General features: G+C 39.3%; 1 protein-coding gene across 3 annotated transcripts in view; it reads right to left on the minus strand.

The window, feature by feature from the left end:
* Positions 1 to 25758, minus strand: part of dnc (phosphodiesterase dunce) — a 1334769-nt gene that overhangs the window by 793663 nt on the left and 515348 nt on the right. The window lies entirely within an intron of this gene.

Raw genomic sequence — 25758 nt, forward strand, 5'->3', positions numbered from 1 at the left:
ACCGTCATAATGGGAGCAAATAAGGTGTTAGTTAGTTACATCAGAGGGATTCGAGATCAGGTATTAAACTTCACTTTCCCGAAATTTAGTGTAGGAATGGTCCGATATTGTCCATATTGGAACCTGATCTATGTCCGATATTGGCCATCATCGAACTTAAACTAATGGCCTGTTTCACTAAGACGAATCGAACACAAACTCGTTCGAAATACTATCAAAGTTCTGTATTTTGAAAAATATTTGAATTGTTTATTTTTAATCGAACAAATATTTCCTACAACTACAGGAGTTTGGTAGTAATTCGAACGAATTTGAATTCGAATCGTCTTCGAGAAACAGACCATAAGTTTCGGCAACATTTTTGACCGAATCGGATAATCCGTTCGAGAATTATTGTGTTCTCCAATCACTACACATGGTACCGTAAGAGTTTTTTTAATCCTTTGGGGGTTTTCCCAGGAAGTATGAACTTGCTACTGAAAAAACTTGTACCGTCGTAATGGAGGCAGCGAATACAAGTTGTTACAACAAAAATCAAAGCGATTCGAGAGGAGGTCTAAAACTGAACTTCTCCAAAATTTTGTATGGGATGCAACCGAAGGAGTAGACCGATCTGGTCAATATTCGAACCTTCTATGTCTGGTAGAAATTTCACGATGTGCAAATTATGGACCAAATCGGTTACTTCCTTCCAGAGTTGTCGTGCAAACAATTTTTCCGAAAATGTTTGATCTATTGTGGGAGAGGGACCGAAAGAAGTGGACCCATATATATAATATATAACGCCTTGCTCGCCGTCTTCTGATTACGAGCTGTCTCTATACTGGGCATAGGCTGTCTATAAATTGTCTCCATCTCTGCCGGTTTGTAGCTACTTCACTCAGTTCTGCAATGTTATTATAGGATCTTCCAAGATTGTGGGACATAGAGTTAATTTCTGATATCGTTGACCTTCTCCATGTTGTTTTCGGTCTACCCCTTTTTCGGCTTCCTTGAGGGTTGTAGACTAATGCACGGTTGCATACTTCTTCTGGTGTTTTTCGCAGTGTGTGGCCAATCCAGCCAAATTTTCTTCTACGGATTTCGATATTTATGTCAACCATATTTGCTTTCCTCCACAGATGTTCGTTAGATATTCTGTTTGGCCAAAAAATACGTAAAATTCTACGTAGGCACCTATTAACGAACGCACGCAGTTTCCTCTGTATGTTCTCTGTCACAAACCATGTTTCGCAGCCATATAATAATACAGAGAGAACACAAGCCTTAAAAATTTTAATTTTCGTCCGGGTGCTATAAGTATTCGCATTCCACACATTCCGCAATTGTGTAAATGATCCGAGGGCTTTGCCAATACGGGTTTCAATGTCTTTTTTGGCACCGCCATCTTCGGAGATGCAGGTTCCAAGGTATGTGAACTCCTGTACTCGTTCTACACATGCATCAAAGAGGTTTAGTTGTTCCGTGGATGTCGAGTTTATTCTCATTTCTTTGGTCTTTGCCGTGTTGATTTTAAGACCCACTTTACTGGATTCTCTCGCAAGATCATTTAGTTTTTGCTGCATATCGCAAAGCCTATGCGAGAGTTCGCATTTGTCGTCAGCGTAATCCAGAGATTCCAACCTTTCGTTAGGTTTTAGTGGATCCCACACAATACCTCTAGGTTTTTCATGGTAGGCACGCCTCGCTACGGCATCGATCACAACCAAGAAGAGCAAAGGTGACAGAAGGCATCCTTGCCTAACACCCGAGATTGTATTAAAGGGTTCTGACATTTTACCCTCGTGCATAACTGTACATTCGAAATTGTCGTAGCTGCTACGTATAATCGAAATTATTTTTTGTGGCATCCCTAGGTTTTTTAGTTCTGCCCAAATGCATTCTCGATGTATGGAATCAAAAGCCTTCTCATAATCGACAAAAAGAATGTACAAAGGGGAACGCATTTCAATTGATTGTTCGATAATGATCCGTAGGGTATTGGTTTGATCGACGCAAGAGTGTCCGCTTCGAAATCCAGCTTGTTCTGGTCGCAATTTGTCGTCAACTTGTTTGACGATTCGCTCCAGCAGTATTTTCATGAAAACTTTCATTATTATACACAGTATAGTAATACCTCTCCAGTTATTGTAGTTTGTGACGTCACCTTTCTTTGGGATTTTAATAATTATACCCTTTAACCAATCTTTTGGGAAAACTTCGGTATTCCAAATCTGTTGAAAAAGTGGATGTAGAATGTTTCCGAAGAATACGGGGTCACATTTTAAAATTTCAGCGGAAATGTTGTCAGTTCCCGCAGCTTTTCCATTTTTTAACGATTTAATGGCATCAACAATTTCTTCTTTCGACGGCGGTTGGGTTTCGATGGGAAGAACTGGTGTAGTGTCGTTGTTGGTTACTACGGTATCTTCTCTGTACACATTTAGTACTCCCATAAAGTGTTGTCTCCATCTCTTTAGTTGCTCGTCAACTTGTGTTAAAAGCTTCCCTTCTATGCTTTTCACCGGTAGAGTTTGTTTTATTTGCGAGCCTGCGATTTTCCTTGTAATTTTAAAAAGGTCCTTCATGTTCCCCACTGCTGCAGCGTCCTCTGCCTCCGAAATCATCTTGGACATACTTGCCTTCTTGTCGTCCCGTATTGACTGTTTTACTTGTTTATCAAGTTGGCGATATTCAGTGGACCCATATGGCTAGCTTTAACCTTAAACTAAGTTTGGACAAAATATAACGAATGCAAAATTGTGGACCGAATCGACTGATCCGTTCGGGAATTATCGTGTCCTACAGCCAGCCAGATAAACGGACGGACGGACATTGCTAAATCGACTCCAAATTGTCTGAAACGGATTTTTTTCCAAACATACTTTGGGTCTAAAATCATTATTTCGATGAACCTCGGTAGTCTAAAGGCTGAGGGTAAGAAAAAACTGTGTGCTAAGTAAAGTGAAGCCGTGTACGAGTCTCGTAATCCAAAGGAGCCGAGTTGTGTTTGGTACAAATCGTATGGTGGAAATAAATTAACGTCTATAAGGGGTCGAGTTAAACTTTAATTCCATAACAATATTTTCGAAAAAAAAAAATAATTCAACCAACATATATTCCAGTCAACAACCTTATCATAAAGGATTCAAGACAGACACAGCTTTACATCAGAAGCAATACACCTTAACCACCTTCCTGCTGGTAGTAGGTGTCTCCAACAAAAGTTTGAACCTCAGCAATAGAACTACGGCGTAAAACAATTCCTCAGTAACTGAATAAAGACATTACATAACATGCTGTCAATGAACGTAAATCGAGGAACTCCACAAATTGTGGTGATTCCGATAATACTTTAGTTCCTTTCAATTAACGAAATCTTAATTAAGCTGGTTTATTACGCGAACGATACGGCGATACCTGTCTCTGGTTTATTTCCGTCCGTGCTGAGAGACATTATGAACGAAGACCTGAAATCACTGCATACTGTGGCCTCAAGAAGTGGTCTAGCAGTGACCCCGAGGAAAACTGAGATGGTTCTATTTACTATTAAAAAACGGTATATGCCATCCCCAATCTACCATGTTTTCGATGGCAAGAAATACCCCTATCAAATACCTAGGCGTAGTCCTTAACTCAAAACTCTCATGGAAATCTTATATGGAACTTCGTTCACCGTTGGGACTCTAGTTTTTTTGTAAACAACATTTGGTGGTGTAAGTAAGCGTTTGAACAACCCTTAATGCGCGGCATAGTATGTAGTGTGTTCGGCTACAAATCAGAAGTTCGCCAGATCAAATCCAGCAGAGAGCAAAATAAAATAAAAATGTGAAGTGTGTTGAATTTTTTAGCTTGTTTTTAAACTTCAAGTGGCCTCAGTGCAAAAATAAAAGAAAAACACGTCCCTCTAAAGTGGTCGACCCCCGCAAACGTTTTAAGAACTATGATCTGCGAATCTGCACCTGGAATGTTCGCACTCTTGATAGAAAAGTACAATTTCGACATTACTGCCATACACGAAATACGAACGCGTCACAACAACACCTAAAGGTTACGCACTGTATTATAGCTGCCGTGACATAAACCATGAGTTTGGTGGCGGATTTGTAGTTGGTGGGAGGTTAAAACACCTGGTCTCCAGCTTCACACCAGTGAATGAAAGACTCGCTGCAATTCGCTTAAAAGCTAAATTCTTCAACACCAGCTTTATTTGCGCTCATGCTTCCACTGAAGACAAGGACGAACAGACCAAAGATATATTTACGAGCGCTTAGAAGAAACTTATGACCGTTGCCCTGCCCATGACATTAAAATTATACTATGCGATTTTAATGCCACAATTGGAAAGGTGAATATATTTGGCCCAACAGTCGGGAAATTCAGTCTCCACAGTGAAACACCTGGTATGGGGCAAAAACATGGTAGTTACCATCACCTGATTTCAACATCTCGACATTCATAAGGCCACCTGGCAGTCTCCAGATCAGAAAACAAGAAAACAAATTGATCATGTTGTGATAGATGGAAGACATTCAACGAGCGTGTTGGATGTGCGTTCGTTTCGAGGAGCAAACATAGACTCGGACCCACTACCTTGCTCCAGCAAAGGTACGGACCCGGTTAAACGTAGCAAACAAAGTACGAACAGACACAAGACGAAAGTTAGACATCGGTAAGCTGCAATCACAACAGATAGCCACAGCATATTCCACTCAACTGGCCCAACTGCTTAATCAAAGCACTCCTCGTCCCGATAACATATCAGGACAATGGCAAAACATTGTCCACTCCATGCAAACAGCCGCAAAATCCATACTTAGATACCAGAGACCTCCACCAAGGAATCCATGGTATGATGAGGAGTGTCTGCTACCGAAGAGAAACATTCGGCATATAGGGCTACTTTACAATCCGTAGCAACGCGTAGCGCACGAGAGAAATATCGGTAGAAAAGGAGAGAGGAGAAACGTATTTTCCGCAGGAATAAGAGAGAGAGATGTAAAAGCGGGAGTGTGAAAAAATCGAGATATACAGGAGACAGCATGAAGTTCCACCAAAGAGTCAAGCATCAAACTGATGGCTTTGGTACAGGCACACCCTCCTGTAGAGACCAGCAAGGTAATTTGGTAACTGATACAGACAGTGTGCTCAGGATATGGAAAGAACATTTTTAAAAACTGTTGGTATCCAGCGATGACGACGAAGATTCCACAGATCCAATCCCAGAAGATGGTATTGAATGTATACCGCCCAGCCAAGATGAGGTAAAGACAGCAATAAATCGGCTGAAGATTAATAAGGCAGCAGGCGCCAATGGCTTACCAGCCGAGCTGTTCAAAACCGAAGGCAACCCGCTGATAAGGTGTATTCATCAGCTAGTTAGCACCATCTGGCAGGAAGAACGAGTACCCGACGATTGGAACCAGAATATCCTGTGCCCCGTCCATAAGAAAGGAGATAAGACTATATGCTCCAACTATAGGTGCATAAGTTTACTCCCTATTGCCTACTAGACCGTATCAGGGATATTGTGCGAACGATTAAAGCCCATGGTCAACGAAATAATTGGACCATACCAATGCGGCTTTAGACCTGGAAAGTCCACCATGGACCAGATATTTACCCTGCGGCAAATTCTAGAGGAGACCCAAGAGATGCAGATCAACACCTACCACCTTTTTGTCGATTATAAAGCAGCCTTCGACAGCCCGCTACGTTCAAATGTATTCCAAGCAATGTCTGAATTTGGTATGCCCGCAAAGCTCATTCGGCTTTGTAAAATGACACAAGATCTTCAGTTAAAATCGGAAAGAACCTCTCCGAAGAGTTTGGTACCAAAAGAGTTTTCAGACAAGGAGACAGCCTTTCGTGTGACCTGTTCAACATCCTGCTGGAAAAGGTTATACGAGAGACAAACGTCAAAAGAAATGGCACAATCTACACCAATAGCCACATGTTACTTGCTTATGCTGATGATATAGACATCATGGGACGATCAGTAAAAGAAGTAACTGATACCTTTATGAAGGTCGAAGGAGAATCTGCTAAAGTGGGTCTGGCGGTAAACAATGAGAAGACCAAGTTGATGGTGTCGAGCTCCGACCTACTCTTGAAGTTGGTTCCTATAATTTTAAGGTAGTAAAAGACTTCGTCTACCTCGGCACCGCCGTAAACACAACAAACGACATCAGTTGTGAAATAAAAAGAAGAATTTTATTGGACAACAGATTCTACTTTGGTTTAAGTAAGCAGTTTAAAAACAAAGCCATATCTCGTCAAACAAAAATAACGCTACCCGTGCTGATGTATGACTCCGAAGACTGGGTACTTGCGCAAACAGACATGGCAGTGCTTGGTGTGTTTGAGATAAAAATTCTTCGAAAGATCAACGGTCGTCTTTAGGAACACGGCACGCCACGCCCACACCTTCCAATATTTTGACCTAATTTTTTAGTTTCCTTAGTTTCAATATGTTTACTATCAAATCCCATACAGAAATTAACAATCGGTGACGACAAAAAATTGGGGTTTTGGCCAGGAAAATCGATTCCTGAACCACTGTGCGCCATCCGTATACTTTTTGTTAGAAAACCAAAAAACAGTTGGTGGTGCACATGTAAAATTTTAAACTACCCTTAATGTTCGTGTGTGTGGCCTAGTGTGTAGTATGCTCTGCTATAGCTTATTTTTCAACTTCCAGTGGTTATAGAATAACTAGCTATTCAGTGCAACATGCCCTTGTTAAAATAATGTGTTAGTAGGGGGTTTTGTAAGGGGTTACGTAAGGATTTTTTTTTGCAGGGAAGGAGGACAATTGTATCGTGTTTGCAAAGAAAAAGCTTTTATTGTAGCATAGCGGTTAAACATATAGAAAATTAATTTAAATATGACCACGTTAGGAGTAATTGATTTAATTAAATTAATTAAAATCTCACAAATAATGGCCTTCGCTCTGAAAATGCAAAAAAAATAAACCGTTTTTTTTAATAAGGATCTTCTCTTTCCGTGAAAATTTTCACCACAAAATTAAAAACTTTAGGAAGCATATATGTTTTTAAATATTTTTTATTTTTATTAATTTTTTAGCTGCATGTCGCCGAGTTTTAGTCTTTTTCCATTTCCAAAAAATATCTCCTCACGTTTTAACCAGCCAAACTGGCCATACCAGCAGGACTGATGGGTGAACGTTTTCCTCTGTGTGCTTCAGGATTTGCCATAGCCGAAACAGCAAGAAGGGCGAAAATAACGATGGAAGATAGGAATTTCATGTTGTGTTGTTGTTGTTGTTGGCCTTAGAAACTGAAAGTGATTTCTGATCTATGTTGGAATGTGGGCCGATATTTATATGCAATATGAGTGGCTAACTTTTGCTAAAACTTCTTCTATGTACATAACAAACAATTGTTGAAAAACAATGAACATCAGTTAAATTGGAAATTTTCCCAAGTGGTGGTACACATGTGTCTCAATTTTATTTCAATATTTAAATGCCTTTTGTTTCATTAAAATTATGATATAATCGACAAGTGAATTGCTGAACAATGTCTGCTTGATATTCCGACTTTTTGTAGAAAATTGTAGAACATATTTAATGTTCTGAATATTTTGTGAAATATGTGAATTTATATTGTGTCTTCCATTCATCTCAAGTGTACACTGGCCAGGGAACTTCCTCTTACCCCCGATGCGTTGACCCATAAGAACAAAAAATTTGGGTTGGGCATCGAGTTGGTAACTCTCCCATAGACAACAGAAATGTACTATAAAAAACAAAGAAGAAATAAAACAAACGTCAATTGCTGTAGCTTAGCATTTTTCGCAACAACTCTGACATTTGACCATTAACACCAATACACATACATACATATTTGGTAATGATTTAAAACGCAGACGGTTTAGTTTTTTTATCAGATTCTTCTGTTGGAATACGCGCAATAGTCTTACGTCTGAATATAATACTTTAAGTATTTCAATTATAAACGTTTTCGAAACGTACTTCTTATTTTGAAGGAGTAACTTTAGTACTTTCCCAAAAGGGATTGTGGTCTATTTCAAACATAGCTACAGATGTATTAGTCCTGTCACATGTTCAGTCCCATTCCGACTTAAGATGTTGATTACTTGTCCATCTTGGCAACGGGATCTATGTTTGTTAGTCACTACTTTCAGTAATTATGTGCCCGTCAGACATTTTAGTTCGTCACCGTCGGTTAAGTTGCCCTTTCGGGTTATTATGTCTTATAAAGATCACTTGTTGGATCTATTACAACGTCGACGGATCTTTTAGAGCTATTAGGCCCTTATGTTATGACCAATATATATTTTGTATACTCTTGTCGAGAAATAAGGCCATGTGCCAAGTTTGAACCTAATCGGATTTTAAGGGAATTTTAGAGATTTCGTATTATTATCTCGGGAAGTATGGCCTTGCCCACGAACAAAAAATATCATTATAATCACGACCATAAGGACTAACATCGGTTAACATTTCAAAACTCTTCTCGAACAGCGCTTGAACGGCATTTAAGGGAAAATGTGTGAACTTTTGTGGAGATGGTACCCAAAGGAGTACACCGATATAGTCCATCTTCCAATTTGAATTTGGAAAAATAGGGCGATGTGTAATTTTTAGACCAACTGCGTAAAGACCCGCCCACAAAACAAATTGGATACTCGTGATCAGACCACAAGTCCCACATTTGTTGAAATTGTCAAAACGATCCTAAAACAACCCTTCAACTGCACTTAACAGAAGTTTGTTGAATTTTGTTGGTGGATTTTGATGATGATGTAAAATCTTTAGAAGTTGTCCCAGACCCAATTTGGCCGTTTCTATGAGGTATAAAGGAGATGCTCAAGCGTTTCTTCCTGCAGCTGCAGCAGTGTTCGTAATAAAGTACTTGTAAGCGATTTGCATAGTTACCACCGAAATGGAAATTTAGTGTATAGTCTTCCTTGGAGGTACAAAACTTTCCAGCTGAAATAAGTCGTCTTCATATACCCTTAACAGAACGGACCCTGCCAGTTTTCGGTAGTTTGAAGGTCTTAGTGTCATTATTAAACCGAAATGGCTGAAATTTTATATATAGTCTTCGATGGGGGAAAAACATTAAATTATCGGTATAGGTCCACGATTTCATGTAGCCGCGATAGAACCGTACCTCCCGATTTTCGGTATTTTGAAGCTTGCGGTATACAACATTTCATCAGAAATTCGTCCACTATTTTGCACCACCTATTCCTTGGCCTGCCAATTCTGCGTGCACCGCCAAGCGGTCCGTATTTATACGCCTTTTTAGCGGGTTCATCTTCGCTCATTCTTATGATATGGCCTAGCCAACGCAAACGCTGCATCTAGATACGTTTAACTATATTGATGCCGTTGTATAGCAGATACAGCTCGTGCTTCATGCGACGTCGATATTCACCGTCAACGCAGATTGGTCCGTAGATCTTCCGAGGAATTTTTCTCTCAAACACACCAAGCAGTGCCATGTCTGCTTGCGCAAGTACGCAGGCTTCGGAGCCATACTTCAGCACGGGTAGTATCAGGGTTTTGTGAAGCGTTATTTTTGTTTGACGAGATGTGGCTTTGTTTTTAAACTGCTTACTTAAACCAATGTAGCATCTGTTTGCCAATACAATTCTTCTTTTTATTTCACAACCAAGCTCTTCTTTTTATTTCACAACCAAGCTCAATGGACGCTTTGCCGTGGACACCATTAACTTGGTCTTCTCGCCGTTTACCGCCAGACCCACTTTAGCAGATTCTCCTTCGATCTTCATAAAGGTATCGTCCCATGATGTCTATATCATCAGCATAAGCAAGTAACATGTGGCTATTGGTGTAGATTGTGCCACTTCTTTTGACGTTTGCCTCTCGTATAACCCTTTCCAGCAGGATGTTGAAGAGATCACACGAAAGGCTGTCTCCTTGTCTGAAACCTCTTCGGTACAAAACTCTTAGGAGAGGTTCCTTCCTATTTTAACGGAGGACCTCGTGCCAGTAAAAGTCATTTTACAAAGCCGAATGAGCTTTGCGGGGATACCAAATTCAGACATGGCTTGGAATACCTTTGAACGTAGCGGGCTGTCGAAGGCTACTTTATAATCGACAAAAAAGTGGTAGGTGTCGATCTGCATCTCTTGAGTCTTCTCTAGGATTTACTGTAGGGTAAATATCTGGTCAATGGTGGACTTGCCAGGTCTAAAGCCACATTGGTATGGTCCAATTATCTCGTTGACCATAGGCTTTAGTCGTTCGCAGAATGTCCCTGACACGATCTTGTAGGCAATAGGGAGTAGACTTGAACAGCTCGGCTGGTAAGGCATCGGCTCCTGCTGCCTTATTATTCTTCAGCCAATTTATTGCTGTCTTTACCTCATCTTGGCTGGGCGGTATACATTCAATTCCATCTTCTGGGATTGTGTCTGTGGTATCTTCGTCGTCGTCGCTGCTATTGGATACCAACAGTTTTGAAAAATGCTCTTTCCACATCCTTAGCACACTATCTGTATCAGTTACCAGATTACCTTTCTGGTCTCTACAGGAGGATGTGCCAGTTCCAAAGCCATCAGTTTGATGTTTCACTCTTTGGTAGAATTTTCGGACTTCATTCTGTCTCCTGTACCTCTCGATTTGTTCACACTCCCGCTTTCCCATCTCTCGTTTCTCCTCTCTCCTTTTCTCCCGATACATCTCTCGTGCGCTACGCGTTGCTACTGATTGTAAAGTAGCCCTATATGCCGCATTTTTCTCTTATGTAGCAGCACTACACTCCTGGTTATACCCTGGATTCCTTGGTGGAGGTATGTGGTATCCAAGTATGGATTTTGCGGGTGTTTGCATGGAGTGGGCAATACATTGCCACTGTACTGATATGTTATCGGGACGAGGAGTTTTTTGATTAAGCAATTGGACCAGTTGAGTGGAATATGCTGTGGCTATCTGTTGTGATTGCAGCTTACCGATGTCTAAATTTCGTGTTGTGTCCATTCGTACTTTGTTTGCTACGTACCTGATTTCTTGTTTTCTGATCTGGAGACAGTCAGGTGCCCTTATGGATGTCGAGATATTGAAATCTGGTGCTGCTAACTACCATGTTTTTGCCGCTGCTAAGTCTATCAGCCTCATACCATTGTCAGATGTTTCACTGTGGAGACTGAATTTTCCGACTGTTTGGCATTAAAATCGCCTAGAATAATTTTAATGTCATGGGCAGTACAACGTTCATATGTTTCTTCTAAGCGCTCATAAAATATATCTTTGGTCAGTTCGTCCTTGTCTTCAGTGGGAGACAAAAAACATTGTTCCACAACATCCCATACGGGACAAGGGAGACTTCTCTCATATCAATGAGTGCACCCCGATTCATATTTAGCTCAATATGGGACCTACTGTTTATCGCCGAGTCCGAACGGCGTGTCTTAAGACACCACTTGTGGAGAAGTTTTTCAAGGCTGAAATACTCAGGAAATGTCGCCAACATTACTGAGGGGTATTTTGCCACCGTTGAAAAATGTTTGATGTTGCTTGGCCGAGGAATCAAACCCCCGACCTTCTGCGTGCAAGGCGGGCGTGCATACTATTGCACCACGGTGGCATGAGCGTAAATAAAGCTGATGTTCAAAAATGTTGCTTTTATTCGAAGTGTAGCAAGTCTTTCATTCACTGGTGTGAAGCTGGAGACCAGGTGTTTTAACCTCCGACCAACTACAAATCCGCAACCAAACCCATGGTTTATGTCGTGGCAGCTATAATACAGTGCGTCACCTTTAGGTGTTGTTGTGACGCCTTTCCCGTTCCATTGTATTTCCTGTATGGCAGTAATGTCGGCCTTGTACTTTTCAAGTACATCTGCCAATGCGCAAACTGCACCTTCTCTTTAAAGAGTGCGAATATTCCAGGTGCAGATTCGCAAATCATTTTTACTGAAATTGATAAAATTTGGTACTTAGTCTTCGATGGGGGAATAAAACATTCCAGAAAAGAATTATCGCTATAGATCGACGTTTTCATATAGCCCCCAAGAAGTGTACCTCCCGGTCTTCGGTAGTTTGAAGGTTGGGACTTCAGTACCTAACCGAAATGGATGAAATTTTATAATTTTGTACTGAACTTTTGTCTTCGTAGGGGCTATAAAATTTTCCATTAGAAATTTGTCGATACAGGTCCACGTTTTCATATAGCCCCCAGAGAACGGTGCATCCAATCGGTATTTTGAATGTTGTGGCCTGATTATTCCACCGAAATGTCTAACATTTGGTATATAGTCTTCGTTGGGGGTTTACAACTTTCCACCAAACATTTATTGGTATATACATCTTCATATACCCCCGTAGAGCGGTACCCCCGATATTCGGTATTTTAAGGGTTTTAGGCTCATTAATAAACCAAAATGACTGAAATTTGGTATTCGCAAGGGGTACAAAAAATTATAACAGATACTAAAAAATGCCTTGCAAAAATTTTACATAATAGGTCCAGGTTTTGGTATAGTCCCCATACAATTTTATGTATTTCGAAGTTTTTTTTTTAGAAAATTGTAACTAGTGGACCATGATAAAACAAACGAGTGGAGAGCAAACTTTTGTAAACATTGTACTCTTTGAGTAAAATCGAACAAATCGCAGCTCTGGTCAAGACGACATTAATCATGGACTTGCCAATTAACCAGGGCTACCTTCATTGAAAATTGTTCTACGATCCAAGTGGAGTGGACCAATAAATAGCTAAATCGACTCCAAATGTGTCAATCAGATTTTACCTTAACATAGGAGGGGTCTAAATGGAGACATATTTCTTGGTTGGAAGGTAAAAAAATACTAAAACTCCTTTACTTTTATTTTATTGCATAAAATATTGATTTTATTGTAATTATTATTTTTTCTTTAATTTAAATTTCAATGGGCATTTCCAATGTCATAATTTGAGGAATAGCATCCTTGGTTACCTTGGGCATATCTCTGGTAAGACGTGGAACATTCCTAACCATGCGAATAAGATGGGGCACATTTTGAGGAATGAAATCTTTGGTTAATCTTGATGGTATGAAGGTGGGCATCATTGGCAAATCATCTGTTGACATATCTTTGGTTAGTCGTGTTGCCATGAAATTGGTGGCAGCTGGCAAGTCATCTGTTGAAGGTTTAAGATTTATGGTCCTCGACATAGACTGATGCATGAAATCCCTGGGAACATCTCTAGTTAATTGCATTGGCATGAAATTGGTACCGGGCACGGGGAATTCTCTAGTCAACTGCATCATGGCGGCACTTGAGCCAATGGAAATGGCAATAAAAACCAAAGCGGTTACACAGAAACGTTGCATGTTGTATTGTTGCGAGGGTTACGAAAGGAAAGTGTGTCGATTTACGGTATGACAAGGGGCTTTTATATTAGAAAATGTTTGGATTTTCATTTAAATAATTTAATGCACTTTTATTTTTGTTTGGGGTATATTATTTAATTAAGGGCATTGTTTAACGGGTATTGCAAGCAACTTATTTGAACAAATGTTGGGTATTTTGTGAGTTAAATTTAGGCACATGTTTCTAAGGCAAACTGTGTGTATTCAATTATGAATAATATTGTACAAAATCTTTTGAATATTATATGCAATTTAAGGGGATGTATGGTGGTTTTCAACATCGTACACGTTTGGAAACTAATGGCTCCATTTTAGTTAGCCAACAAATTTGAAAATTAATTTGGAGTTATGGCAATTTATCCCCGCATTAAAATTCTACTTAAATAGGACTTTCTATTGTCAATTTATGCCAAAAATAATCTACAAAATCCTTTTTTTTAATAATACCCCAATAATGCTATTTATTGTTTCCCATTCAATCTGTTGCTCTGTTGCTTGAACAGATAGATACAAATCTTTATAAATTTTAATCAGGCTTAAAATTTAAATTCGCTCTTTACAAACAAAATTGAGATAGATTTTCAATGGAAATAAAATGCTCAAATATTGCTATTTTTGCCAGTAAATCTCTATAATCCCGTGTGTCCACAATATTAAATTTTATTTTCCAATTCCATAAAAATGGTTTGAACAAAAACATCTATGCTACAAGCCATCTTACAAAAAAAAAACTTGTTCTTCCCCCTCATGCCCTTGCCAAAAAGTCATTAAACTTATTGATTGATCCCTTTTTGTGTTCTCCTTTTCGCATTTTTAACATTTTCATCATTGTCCCTTGCCGGGAAGAAAAGAAGAAGAAAATATCCCAAAAAAAAAATAAACAAAAAGTTAAATTCCAATAGCTTTTGGGCAAATGTAGTGAACACCTTTACACATCGCATTTCGCATGGCAATCGATTGGTGGTCCATTATAAAAAAACCCTATTAACCCCTTCCACTGCGTTTTGGCCGTTTATTTTCTATCCACGTCTGGGATTTCTTGTGTTACAATAAAAGACAATTTGTTTTAGTTTGTCACAAGGGAGACACAAACACACACACACGTTTCTTGCTTCATTTTTTTTTTCTCAGAGGGTTATAAACATCCCATTACTTAATGAAACTCCAAAGCAATATTTCACAGTTGCTCTGTGACTTTATTTAAAAAAAAAATTAGGCAACATTTATTGCCATAGGGGAATTTGGGGATTATCAATTTTTAAACTTTATTAAATACGTGATTAGTTTGTGTCTTCTCAGCTAAAAATAAATATTTTTCTTTATGTTATGTTTAAGGCGATGATGATCGTATGTTTTAATTTTGTTATTTTTTCTATTTCGAGACAAAAACCTGCTGATGAATCAGCTCGTCTCGAAAAAAAAAAACAAGTAAAAAGTTGTTAAGTTCGGCCGGGCCGAACTTTTTATACCCTCCACCATAAAATAGTCTTTAAATCTTTATCTTTAAATTTTTTGGCGGAAAAGTTTTATAGCTGCAGGGAACTTCAAGAGTCAAATTGAGGGTAGTTTCATCAAAACAATGTAGACCCTCAAAAATGGACCCATGTTGACGAATTTTAGTGAAGAAATTTCGTGACCACTGAAAATTCCCGAAAATCGGGAGGTACAGTTATATGGGGGGATATACCAAAACATGGACCTTTATTGACGATTATTTTTGAATAGACAAAATTGTAGCTAAAATTCTCAAAATACGAATCATTACAGCTAGTTCGGTTAAAAATTGCAGCCAAAATTCTCAAAATACCGAAAAGCAGGAGATACCGTTATATGAGAGCTATACCAAAACATGGACCTATGTTGACGATGTTTCGTTGGAGATGTTTTATGACCACTGAGACCTTCAAATGTCAAATTACAGCTATTTCGGTTAAAAACTGTAGCTAAAATTCTCAAAATACCGAAAATCGGGAGGTACCGTTATATGGGGGCTATACCAAAACATGGACCTATGTTGACGATGTTAGGTAAAGATGTTTCATGACCACTGAGAACTTCAAATGACAAATTACAGCTAGTTCGGTTAAAAATTGTAGCTAAAATTCTCAAAATGCCGAAAATCGGTAGGTACAGATATATGGGGGCTATACCAAAAAAATTGACCTATATTGACGATGTTTCGTGGAGATGTTTCATGACCACTGAGAACCCCAAATGTCAAAGCTAGTTCGGTTAAAAATTGTAACTAAAATGCCCAAAATACCGAAAATCGGGAGGTACGGTTATAAGGGGGCCATACCAAAACATGGACCTATGTTGACGATGTTTGGTGGAGATGTTTCATGACCACTGAGAACATCAAATGTCAAATTGCAGATAGTTCGGTTACAAATTGTGGCTAAAATTCTCAAAATACCGAAAATCGGGAGGTACCGTTAAATGGGGGCTATACCAAAAAAATTGACCTATATTGACGATGTTTCGTGGAGATGTTTCATGACCACTGAGAACCCCAAATGTCAAAGCTAGTTCGGTTAAAAATTGTAACTAAAATGCCCAAAATACCGAAAATCGGGAGGTACGGTTATAAGGGGGCCATACCAAAACATGGACCTATGTTGACGATGTTTGGTGGAGATGTTTCATGACCACTGAGAACCTCAAATGTCAAATTGCAGATAGTTCGGTTACAAATTGTGGCTAAAATTCTCAAAATACCGAAAATTGGGAGGTACCGTTATATGGGGACTATACCTAAACATGGACCTATGCCCATATCATGTGGGATATAAGTTTGTGGATCAATAGGAACCCTAGGTGCCAAATTATAGCTAATTCGGTCTGCAAATGTGGCGAAGAACGTCAAAATACCTCAAATCCGGAGGTACCGTTATATGGGGGATATACCAAAGAGTGGACCGATATAGCCCATCTTCGAACTTGACCTGCCTATAGAAAAAAGACCCTCGGGTGCAAAATTTCAGCACTCTATCTCAATTATTGCGGATGCTAGAGTGATTACAACAGACGGACAGACAGACGGACATGGCTAGATCGTCTTAGAATTTTATCCTGATCAAGAATATATATACTTTATAGGGTCGCAAATGATTAGTTCGATGTGTTACAAACGGAATGACAAACTTAATATACCCTCCATACTATGGTGGAGGGTATAAAAATAACACAATAAATATTTTTCATTACCTGCATCGCTTAGAGGAGGGGGTATATTGATTTATGTTCATGGTTTCATAGAGTGAAACATCTCGTAATTAGGAGATGAGACTCGCCTTATATTAAATAATAGACTTGAATCAATGATTTGTTTAAAATATTTTCAAGTATTCATCTCCTTTAGACCAATATAGGATAAATGACATCGCGAAAATAAGTCCGATCAACATTCAAAAATTCGACATTAGAGCCAGAGCTTTCTCGAAGACTTTACGTGCCGCTTGAAGGAGGGACCAACTAGCTCAAATGCCTTAATCATCTGGCATCATCATCAGAAACGCACAGAAGAAGGGAGAAGATGGACCACCAGTCACCCATGCCAACCACGGTCACTTTCCACCAAACCAAATGTCGGATGTCCGACACATCGGAACAATTTTGGAAGCAATATCGTTCAGATTTCGTTCCGATTTCTATACGATTTTTATACCCTCAGCCTTTAGGCTAAAGAGGGTATATACATTTTGATACGACCAAAAATGTACCTCATCGAAATAATGGTTTTAGACCCCAAGTATGTTTGGACGAAATGTGTTTCAGACAATTTTGAGTAGATCTAGCAATGTCCGTCCGTCTGTCTATGTGGCTGGCTGGTGCGCATGATAACTCTCGAACGGATCAATCGATTCGGTTCAAATTTTGGGTATCGAAATATTTTGTCCAGATTTGATTTTAGTTCGAAGATGGGCCATATAGGTCCACTCCTTCAGATACCTCCCCCACAAATGTTCAAAAATTGTCGCAAAACTTGTGTGCACGCTAACTCTTGAAGGGAGTAATCGAATTGAACCAAACATTGCATATGGTAATACTACCTCTAGGCATACATCTAGTGCGAATATGGATTACATCGGTCCACTTCTTCAGGTACCTCCCACACAAAATTTGAAATAAGTGCAGTTTAGTTACACCTCACGAATCGTTATGAAATTTTTTGTAACAGGATGTTCGTGCGGCCCCCGTTACGTCATTGTAATTTTTTTTTCGAGGGCAAGTCCATAGTTCCGAGATAATGGCGCATAACCTCAGAAAAACGCTGCACTATGTCGCGAGTTCAAAAAAACGGTGGCCAAATATAAAAGGAGTTGGCGTTGGCAGGTGAATTTCGGTGTAAATACTAATAGTTCACTGACAATGTCGAGAGTAAAAAATTGGGAAGGTCGGTCCACGTTTTGGGATAGTCTCCATGCAACGGTACTTCTTAATGTCTCGGTATTTTGAATATTTTAGCTAAACTTATGAACCAAATTGGTTGAATTTTGAGATGCGGGGTTTTCACTTTACAAAAAACTTTTCCGATAAAAATTATGGACATTCATAGGTCCACGATTTGATATAGACCCCATATAACGGTACCTCCCGATTTTCGGAATTTTGTTTCACGTTATCGCTCGATTTTCGGTATTTTCAAGGTTTTAGCCAAATTAAACAACCAATGTAGCTGATATTTGGTATTTAGTCTTCGCCAGGTCTTGCGAAATATTTTTACAGAGAATTGTTGGTATTGGCTCACGTTTTGATATAACCCCCGTGGAACGGTACCGCCCAATTTTCGGGTTTTTAAGGTTTTAGCCACATTATCCACCCAAAATTACAAACAATTTGGTGTTCAGTCTTCATATATTTTTGTGATTAAAATCGAAATTTTGACTTTGTATTCTTTTCCTTGACGGTGTATTCTTTTTCGGGGACAAGTCCATACTTTTTGAGATAATGGCCCTGGAGTTCCAAAAAATCGACCGGCACTAACTAAACTTGGTTGTGCCTAACATAACGCTAGCGTACATACTAGGATGAAGTCCAAATATGGAACGTACATCGTACCACCCTTTAGGGTCTGGCTGGCTGGAGCGCACGATAACTCTCGAACGGATTAACCGATTCAGTCCAAAATTTGGCTTTCGTAATATTTTGTCCAAACCTAGTTTAAGTTCGAAGATGGGTTATATCGGTCCACTCCTTCCGGTACCTCCCCCACAAATGTTCGGAAAAATTGTGCGCAAGATAACTCTTAAAGGAAGTAACCGATTTGTTCCATACCTTACATATCGAGAAATTTCTACCAGACTTAGATGGGGTTCCAATATGGACTATATCGGTTTTCTCCTGCGGGTACCTCCCACACAAAATTTCGGAAAAGTTCAGTTTAGGACCTGCTTTCGAATCGCTTTGATTTTTGTTGTAGCAGCTTGTATTCACTGCCCCCCATACGACGCTATAAGTTTCATCAGGGGCAAGCCTATACTTCTTGAGAAAATAGTCTGAAAGGTACAAAAAACCCCTATGACACCGTGTGTAGTGGTTGGAGCGCAAGATAACTCTCGAACGGATCTGCTGATTCGGTCCAAAATGTGGCCTTCGTAATATTTTGTGCAAATTTAGTTTAAGTTCAAAGATAGGCCATATCGGTCCACTCCCTCAGGTACCTCCCCCACAAAAGCTCAAAAATGTTCGAAAAAATTGTGCGCAGGATAACTCTTGATGGGAGTGACCGATTTGGTCCATACTTTACACATCCTTATATATCTACCAGATATAGATCAGGATCGAATATAAACTATATTTGTACACACCTTCTGGTACCTCCCACACAAAATTTTGGATAAATTCATTTTTAAGACCTACTCTTGAATCGCTTTTATTTTTGTTGAAGCAACTTGCATTCGCTGCCTCAATTACGACATTAAAAGTTTTTTCAGGGGCAAGTCTATACTTCTTGAGAAAACAGCCGGAAAGTTGTAAACCCCTATGGCACAATATGTAGTGGCTGGAGAGCTCGAACCGAACACTTTGGATATTATAATATTTCTTCGAATATTAGATGAAACTCGAAGGTGGTAGCGAAGACGATGATACAGATCCAATCCCAGAAGATGGTATAGAATGTATACCGCCCGGGCAAGATGAGGTAAAAACAGCAATCAACCGGCTGAAGAATAATAAAGCAGCAGGAGCCGATGGCTTACCAGCCGAGCTGTTTAAAACCGGAGGCGACGTGCATCAGCTAGTTAGCACCATCTGGCAGGAAGAACGCGTACCCGACGATTGGAACCTGAGCATCCTATGTCCCGTCCACAAGAAAGGAGATAAGACTGTATGCACAAACTATAGGGGCATAAGTCTACTCCCTATTGCCTACAAGATCGTGTCAGGGATATTGTGCGAACGACTAAAGCCAATGGTCAACGAAATAATTGGACCATACCAATGTGGCTTTAGACCTGGAAAGTCCACCATTGACCAGATATTTACCCTGCGGCAAATCCTAGAGAAGACCCAAGAGATGCAGATCGACATATTTCACCTTTTTGTCGATTATAAAGCAGCATTCGACAGTCCCCTCCGATCAAAGGTATTCCACGCAATGTCTGAATTTGGTATCCCCGCAAAGCTCATCCGCCTTTGTAAGATGACTTTAACTGATACTAGGTCCTCAGTTAAAATTAGAAAGAACCTCTCCGAAGAATTTTGTACCAAAAGAGGTTTCAGACAAGGAGACAGCCTTTCGTGTGACCTATTCAACATTTTGCTGGAAAAGGTAATACGAGATGCAAATGTCAAAAGAAATGGCACAATTTACACCAATAGCCACATGTTACTTGCCTATGCTGATGACATATACATCATGGGACGATCAGTAAAGGAAGTAACTGATACCTTTAGGTAGGTCGAAGCAGAATCTGCGAAAGTGGGTCTGGCGGTAAACGGCGAAAAGACCAAATTGATGGTGTCGACGCGCAAAGCGTCCATAGAGCTCGGACCAACTGTGGAAGTTGGTACCTACAATTTTGAGGTAGTTAAAGACTTCGTCTACCTCGGCACTGCCATAAACACAACAAACAACATCAGTTGTGAAATAAGAAGAAGAATTGTATTGGCCAACAGATGCTACTATGGTCTAAGTAAGCAATTTAAAAACAAAGCCACATCTCGTCAAACAAAAATAACACTATACAAAACGCTGATACTACCCGTGCTAATGTATGGCTCCGAAGCATGGGCACTTGCGCAAGCATATAAGGCAGTGCTTGGTGTGTTTGAGAGGAAAATTCTTCGAAAGATCTACGGGCTGATTTGCGTTGACGGTGAATATCGACGTCGTATGAACCACGAGCTCTATCAGCTATACAAAGACATGAATATAGTTAAACGTATCGAGATGCAACGATTGCGTTGGCTAGGCCATATCATGAGAATGAGCGATGATGAACCCGCTAAAAAGGCGTATGAATACATGCCACATGGCGGTGCACGCAGAATCGGCAGGCCTAAGCTTCGATGGAGCAAACAAGTGGATGAAGAAATGGAAAGGCGCGGTATTCCAAAAAGTCAAGCGAAAAACAGAGAGGAATGGAGATCTTTTCTTAGTTCGGTCTATGGAACAAATGTTCTGTAATGGGCCAACTAAGTAATTAAGTAAGTAAGAAGGTGGTGCTTATAGGTCCACTCCTTCCGTTACCTCCCCACAAAAATTCGAAAATATTCGCTAAAATGGTACGCGCGATTTCTCATAGACGTAGCAACCGATTTGGTCCAAACTTTGGATATCTAAATATTGTCGAAACTTAGTTTATGTTCAAATTTGGGCCATATCTGTCCAATCCTTGTGGTACCATCCACACAAGTGTTCAACATTTTGGTGTGGTTAAGGGTTTGTTCGAGGATCCTTTGGACATTTTTACCGAAGGTTTTCCTAGTGGCCCTGTTTACAGCGATATTACGTTTTTCGTAGGCTAGTGTGATAAAAAAATCCCTATCTATCGTTATCCCTGCAAATGTTTGAGCATTAATCCTATCCATACTTTTGTCGTTTCATACGCCCAAAATTTTGAAAACGTATTTCAATCCACACAGCTTGGGGTATATATGGGCAGATCGAATGACGACTACAGAACCAAAATCCTTTTCACCGAATATTATTTTTTAGGTGGTTTTCAAAATTTGCCGGCCTTTTTATTTCAGTTGACCACCGTATAATTAAAAGACCACGAAAAACATAATATCGCTGTAAATAGGACCACAAAGAGTAGCTTCGATAGAAATTTCAAATTCTCGAACAGACCTGAAACTGTACGGAAACAAAAATGGTTAACATTTGTGAAGGAGATACCCTAAGGAACGAACCGATATGGCCCATTTTCGAACTTAAACTAAGTTTGGACAAACAATTAAGGAAGTATCAGCCAGCTGTGCCGACAGATATATGTATACCCTCAATAATGGTCGTAGACCTATACAAAAATTAATGTTTCGTCGAGCGGAGCCAGATGTGTGTCCGTCCACCTGGCCACCTAAACCTTGTATCATGCTACAGGTCGCAATTTTGATCAGATCGTCACGAAATTTTGGGGGTTGATGGGGGCTCTCAAGGAGAACAAGTCTATAGATTTTGATTATGATCGGATAATACTTAGGGGTTATAATAATAATAATAATTGTTCCACAAACATCCCATACGGGACAAGGGAGACAGACTTCTCTCATATCAATGAGTGCACGCCGATTCATATTTGGCTCAATGATATGGGACCTACTTTTTATTGCCGAGTCCGAACGGCTTGTCTTACGACACCACTTGTAGAGAAGTTTTTCATGGCTTAAATACTCAGGAAATGTCGCCAGCATTACTGAGGGGGAATTTCGCCACCGTTGAAAATTTCGATGTCGCTTGGCCTGGGATTTGAACCGCAGACCTTCTGAGTGCAAGGCGGACGTGCTAACCATTGCACCACGGTGGCCCCCATACTTAGGGGTTGGAATGGTTAAAAAACATGTGTGTGAAAATACACAGTTTTATTCTTATGTCAATGGTTCCGCCACTAGTAGGGGTATTCTAAAAGCAAAGCCTGCTAATGGAAGAAGAAATATCGAACAACGGAAATATCGCAAAAGTCGATAATACATCCCATTTTTAATTTTTTGGTAATCATGCTACAGGTCGCAAATTTTGATCCCACGAAATGTTGAAAGCTTATGAAACTCCCAGAGAAGAAAAATGGTATATTTTGGTGATGGTCAGATAATTTTCAGAGGTCGGAATGGGCAAAAAACTAATGTGGAGAAAACTTCAACGTTTTGTTTGTTCCTCTGCCAATATCTTCGCTTCTAGTAGAGGTATTCCAAAAGGTGTAGGCTATTACATAGTCGACACTGTCCCGACTATAGCCTTTGTGCACTTGTTTTTAAATATATGAGTTTTATAAAAATCCAAGGAGTATTTTTTTAATTTTTAAAAAAGTTTAAAATTTTTTGAAAAATTATTTTTTTTTAATTATTTTAAAAATTAAAAAAAAAATAAAAACATTAAAAGAAACAATTTGCAAAACAAATTTTGTAAAAAATATTTTACAGATTTTTTTAATATTTTGTTTTTCTATGGTTTGTTTAATGGTGTTGTATCTTTTTTATATAGTTAGAACATATGGGAAGCACATATGCAAAATATGAAAAAACTTAAATTTTTAACTTTGACCTTGAATTGCTCTCCAACTACTAGACCGAATTCGAATCTTTTTAATGCATCGGAAAGCTGATTATGTTATCTGTCGAACCAAAACATATGAAACAAGTAAAAAAGCATTAAGTTCGGCCGGGCCGAACTTTTCATACCCTCCACCATAAAATATTCTGAACTAAAATGGAATAATTACTTTTCATTCCTGTCCCCAACTTTAAGTGGGTACGTTAAAATCTCAGATAATGTTTATGTACATTTATGCTTCATTCGGGAGGCCCTTTTTTATGGTGCCTATATCTAACTATGTATGTTGACAATTTTTGGTGGGCTAGAAATTGGGAGGTACTGTTATATAGGGGTTATAATAAAACATGGGCCTATGTTGACAGTTTTTGATGGGAGCCTTCAATGTCAAATAACTCCTAATTCGGTTAAAAAATTTATCTAGAATCTTCAAAATACCGAAAATCGCTACATAACGTGGGAACTTCAAATGTCATTAACAGCTAGTTCGGTGGTATCTGGGCTATACGAAAATATGAACTTAAATGAACCGTTATAGGGGGGCTATACCAAAACGTGGATCTATGTCCACAAGTTTTGTTATATAAGTTTATTGACACTTAAGAACCCTAAGTGTCAAAATATAGCTAAATCGGTCTGAAAATGTAGCTAAAACTGTCAAAATACCGTAAATCGGGGGGTACCGTTATTAAGGTCTATACCGAAACGTGGACCTATGTCCACAACTTTTGTTATATAAGTTTATTGACATTTAAGAACCCTAAATGTCCAATTATAGCTACATCGGTCTGAAAATGTAGCTAAAAACGTCAAAATACCGCAAATCGGAGGGTACCGTTATATGGGGGCTATACCAAAACGTGGACCTATGTCCACAACTTTTGTTATATAAGTTTATTGACACTTAAGAACCCTAAATGTCAAATTATAGCTATATCGGTCTGAAAATGTAACTAAAAACATCAAAACACCGTAAATCGGGGGCACCGTTATATGGGGGCTATACCAAAACGGGGACCTATGTCCACAACTTTTGTTATATAAGTTTATTGACACTTAAGAACCCTAAATGTTAAATTATAGCTACATCGGTCTGAAAATGTAGCTAAAAACGTCAAAATACCGTAAATAGGGGGGTACCGTTATATGGGGGCTATACCAAAACGTGGACCGATATATCCCATGTTCGAACTTGATCTTCCGACGGCTAAAAAATGGTATTCCCCAATTTTCAGCCAAATCGGTCAACCTGTATGTTGCGAACGGACGGACGGACGGACGGACATGCATAAATCGACTCAGAAAGTGATTCTATGTATATCCCTAGAAGGAACTATGGGTCTATCTCGTTTCCTTTTGTATGTTACATACAAATGCACTAACACATAATACCCCTTACCACATAGTGGTGTAGGGTATAAATATCTCTATCCGTTCAAAAGTTACCACGAAAAAACGATTCTGAACCACTGTGCAGCGATAAAATCATCCGTCCCAATCTTTTTATGCCATCCGTCTTAAATTATATTGGGACTAGATTTCAAACATTTCTGTTGGATTATGTGACAAAAAAACCTAAAATCGGGAGGTACAGGTATGTATATAAAGCCTATACCAAAACGTAGACTTTTGTTTAATTTGTTCTTGGAGAAGTTTTGTGACCACTGGGAACATTAAATGTCCTATGGCAGCCTGGAGCGCATGATAACTCTTGAATGTATTAACTGATTTGGTCCAAAATTTGTCTTTCGTAAAATTTTGTCCCAAATTAGTTGACGTTCTATCAGTAACGTTCCCCAAGAACTTCAAAAATGTTCGCACGATAAATCTTTTGGGGGGGAGTAACCAATTTGTTTCATACCTTGCACATCGTGAAATGTCTACTAGACATATATGAGATTCCAATATAGACTCTGTGGGTTTACTCCGCTTGGTATGTCCCTTACAACATTTCGGTTAAGTTCACTTTAAGACCTGCTCTCGAATCACTTTGATTTTTGTTGAAGCATCTTGCATTCGCTGCCTCAATTACGACGGTAAAAGTTGTTTCAGGCGCAAGTCCATACTTCTTGAGAAAAAAGCCCAAAAGTGCCATATGGCACCATATGTAGTGGCTGGAGAGCACGATAACTCTCAAACCGATCAACGGATTTGGTCCAAAATTTTGACTTCGTTATATATTGTCGACACTTAGTTTTAGTTCGAAGATGGGCTTTACCGGTCCACAACTTTCGGTATTCCACCCAATATTTAAAAAATGTCATTAAAATGGTATTTACGATACCCCTTGAACGGGGCAACCAATTTGGTCCAACCTTTGGATCTCCTAATATTTTGTCCAAGTTTAGTTTAACTTCTAAAATGGCCAATATCGGCGCTCTCCTTAGTGAAACTCCCCCACAAGAGTTCAACAATTGTGTCTAAGTGCAGTTTAGGGTCTGCTCGAAGATCTTTTGAACATGTATACCGAAGCGGTTCGTTGTGGTTCTGTTTACAGAGATATTATGTTTCCCGTCGCCAAGTCCAGTCGAAGTTCCATAATCCTTTAAATACCTCCCCTGCAACACTTTTGAACTTCAATCCTAATCCACATTTTTGTCGGCAAGTTCAAATGACCAATAGCGCCACAAAATTCTTTGGACATACTGCCTGTCTGTGTAACTAAATCATAGTCGATCATTTTGTTAGCAA

The sequence above is a fragment of the Musca autumnalis genome, unplaced genomic scaffold (assembly GCF_047663935.1).
Source record: "Musca autumnalis isolate F117 unplaced genomic scaffold, ASM4766393v1 scaffold_3, whole genome shotgun sequence".
NCBI classification, from domain to species: Eukaryota; Metazoa; Arthropoda; class Insecta; order Diptera; family Muscidae; genus Musca; species Musca autumnalis.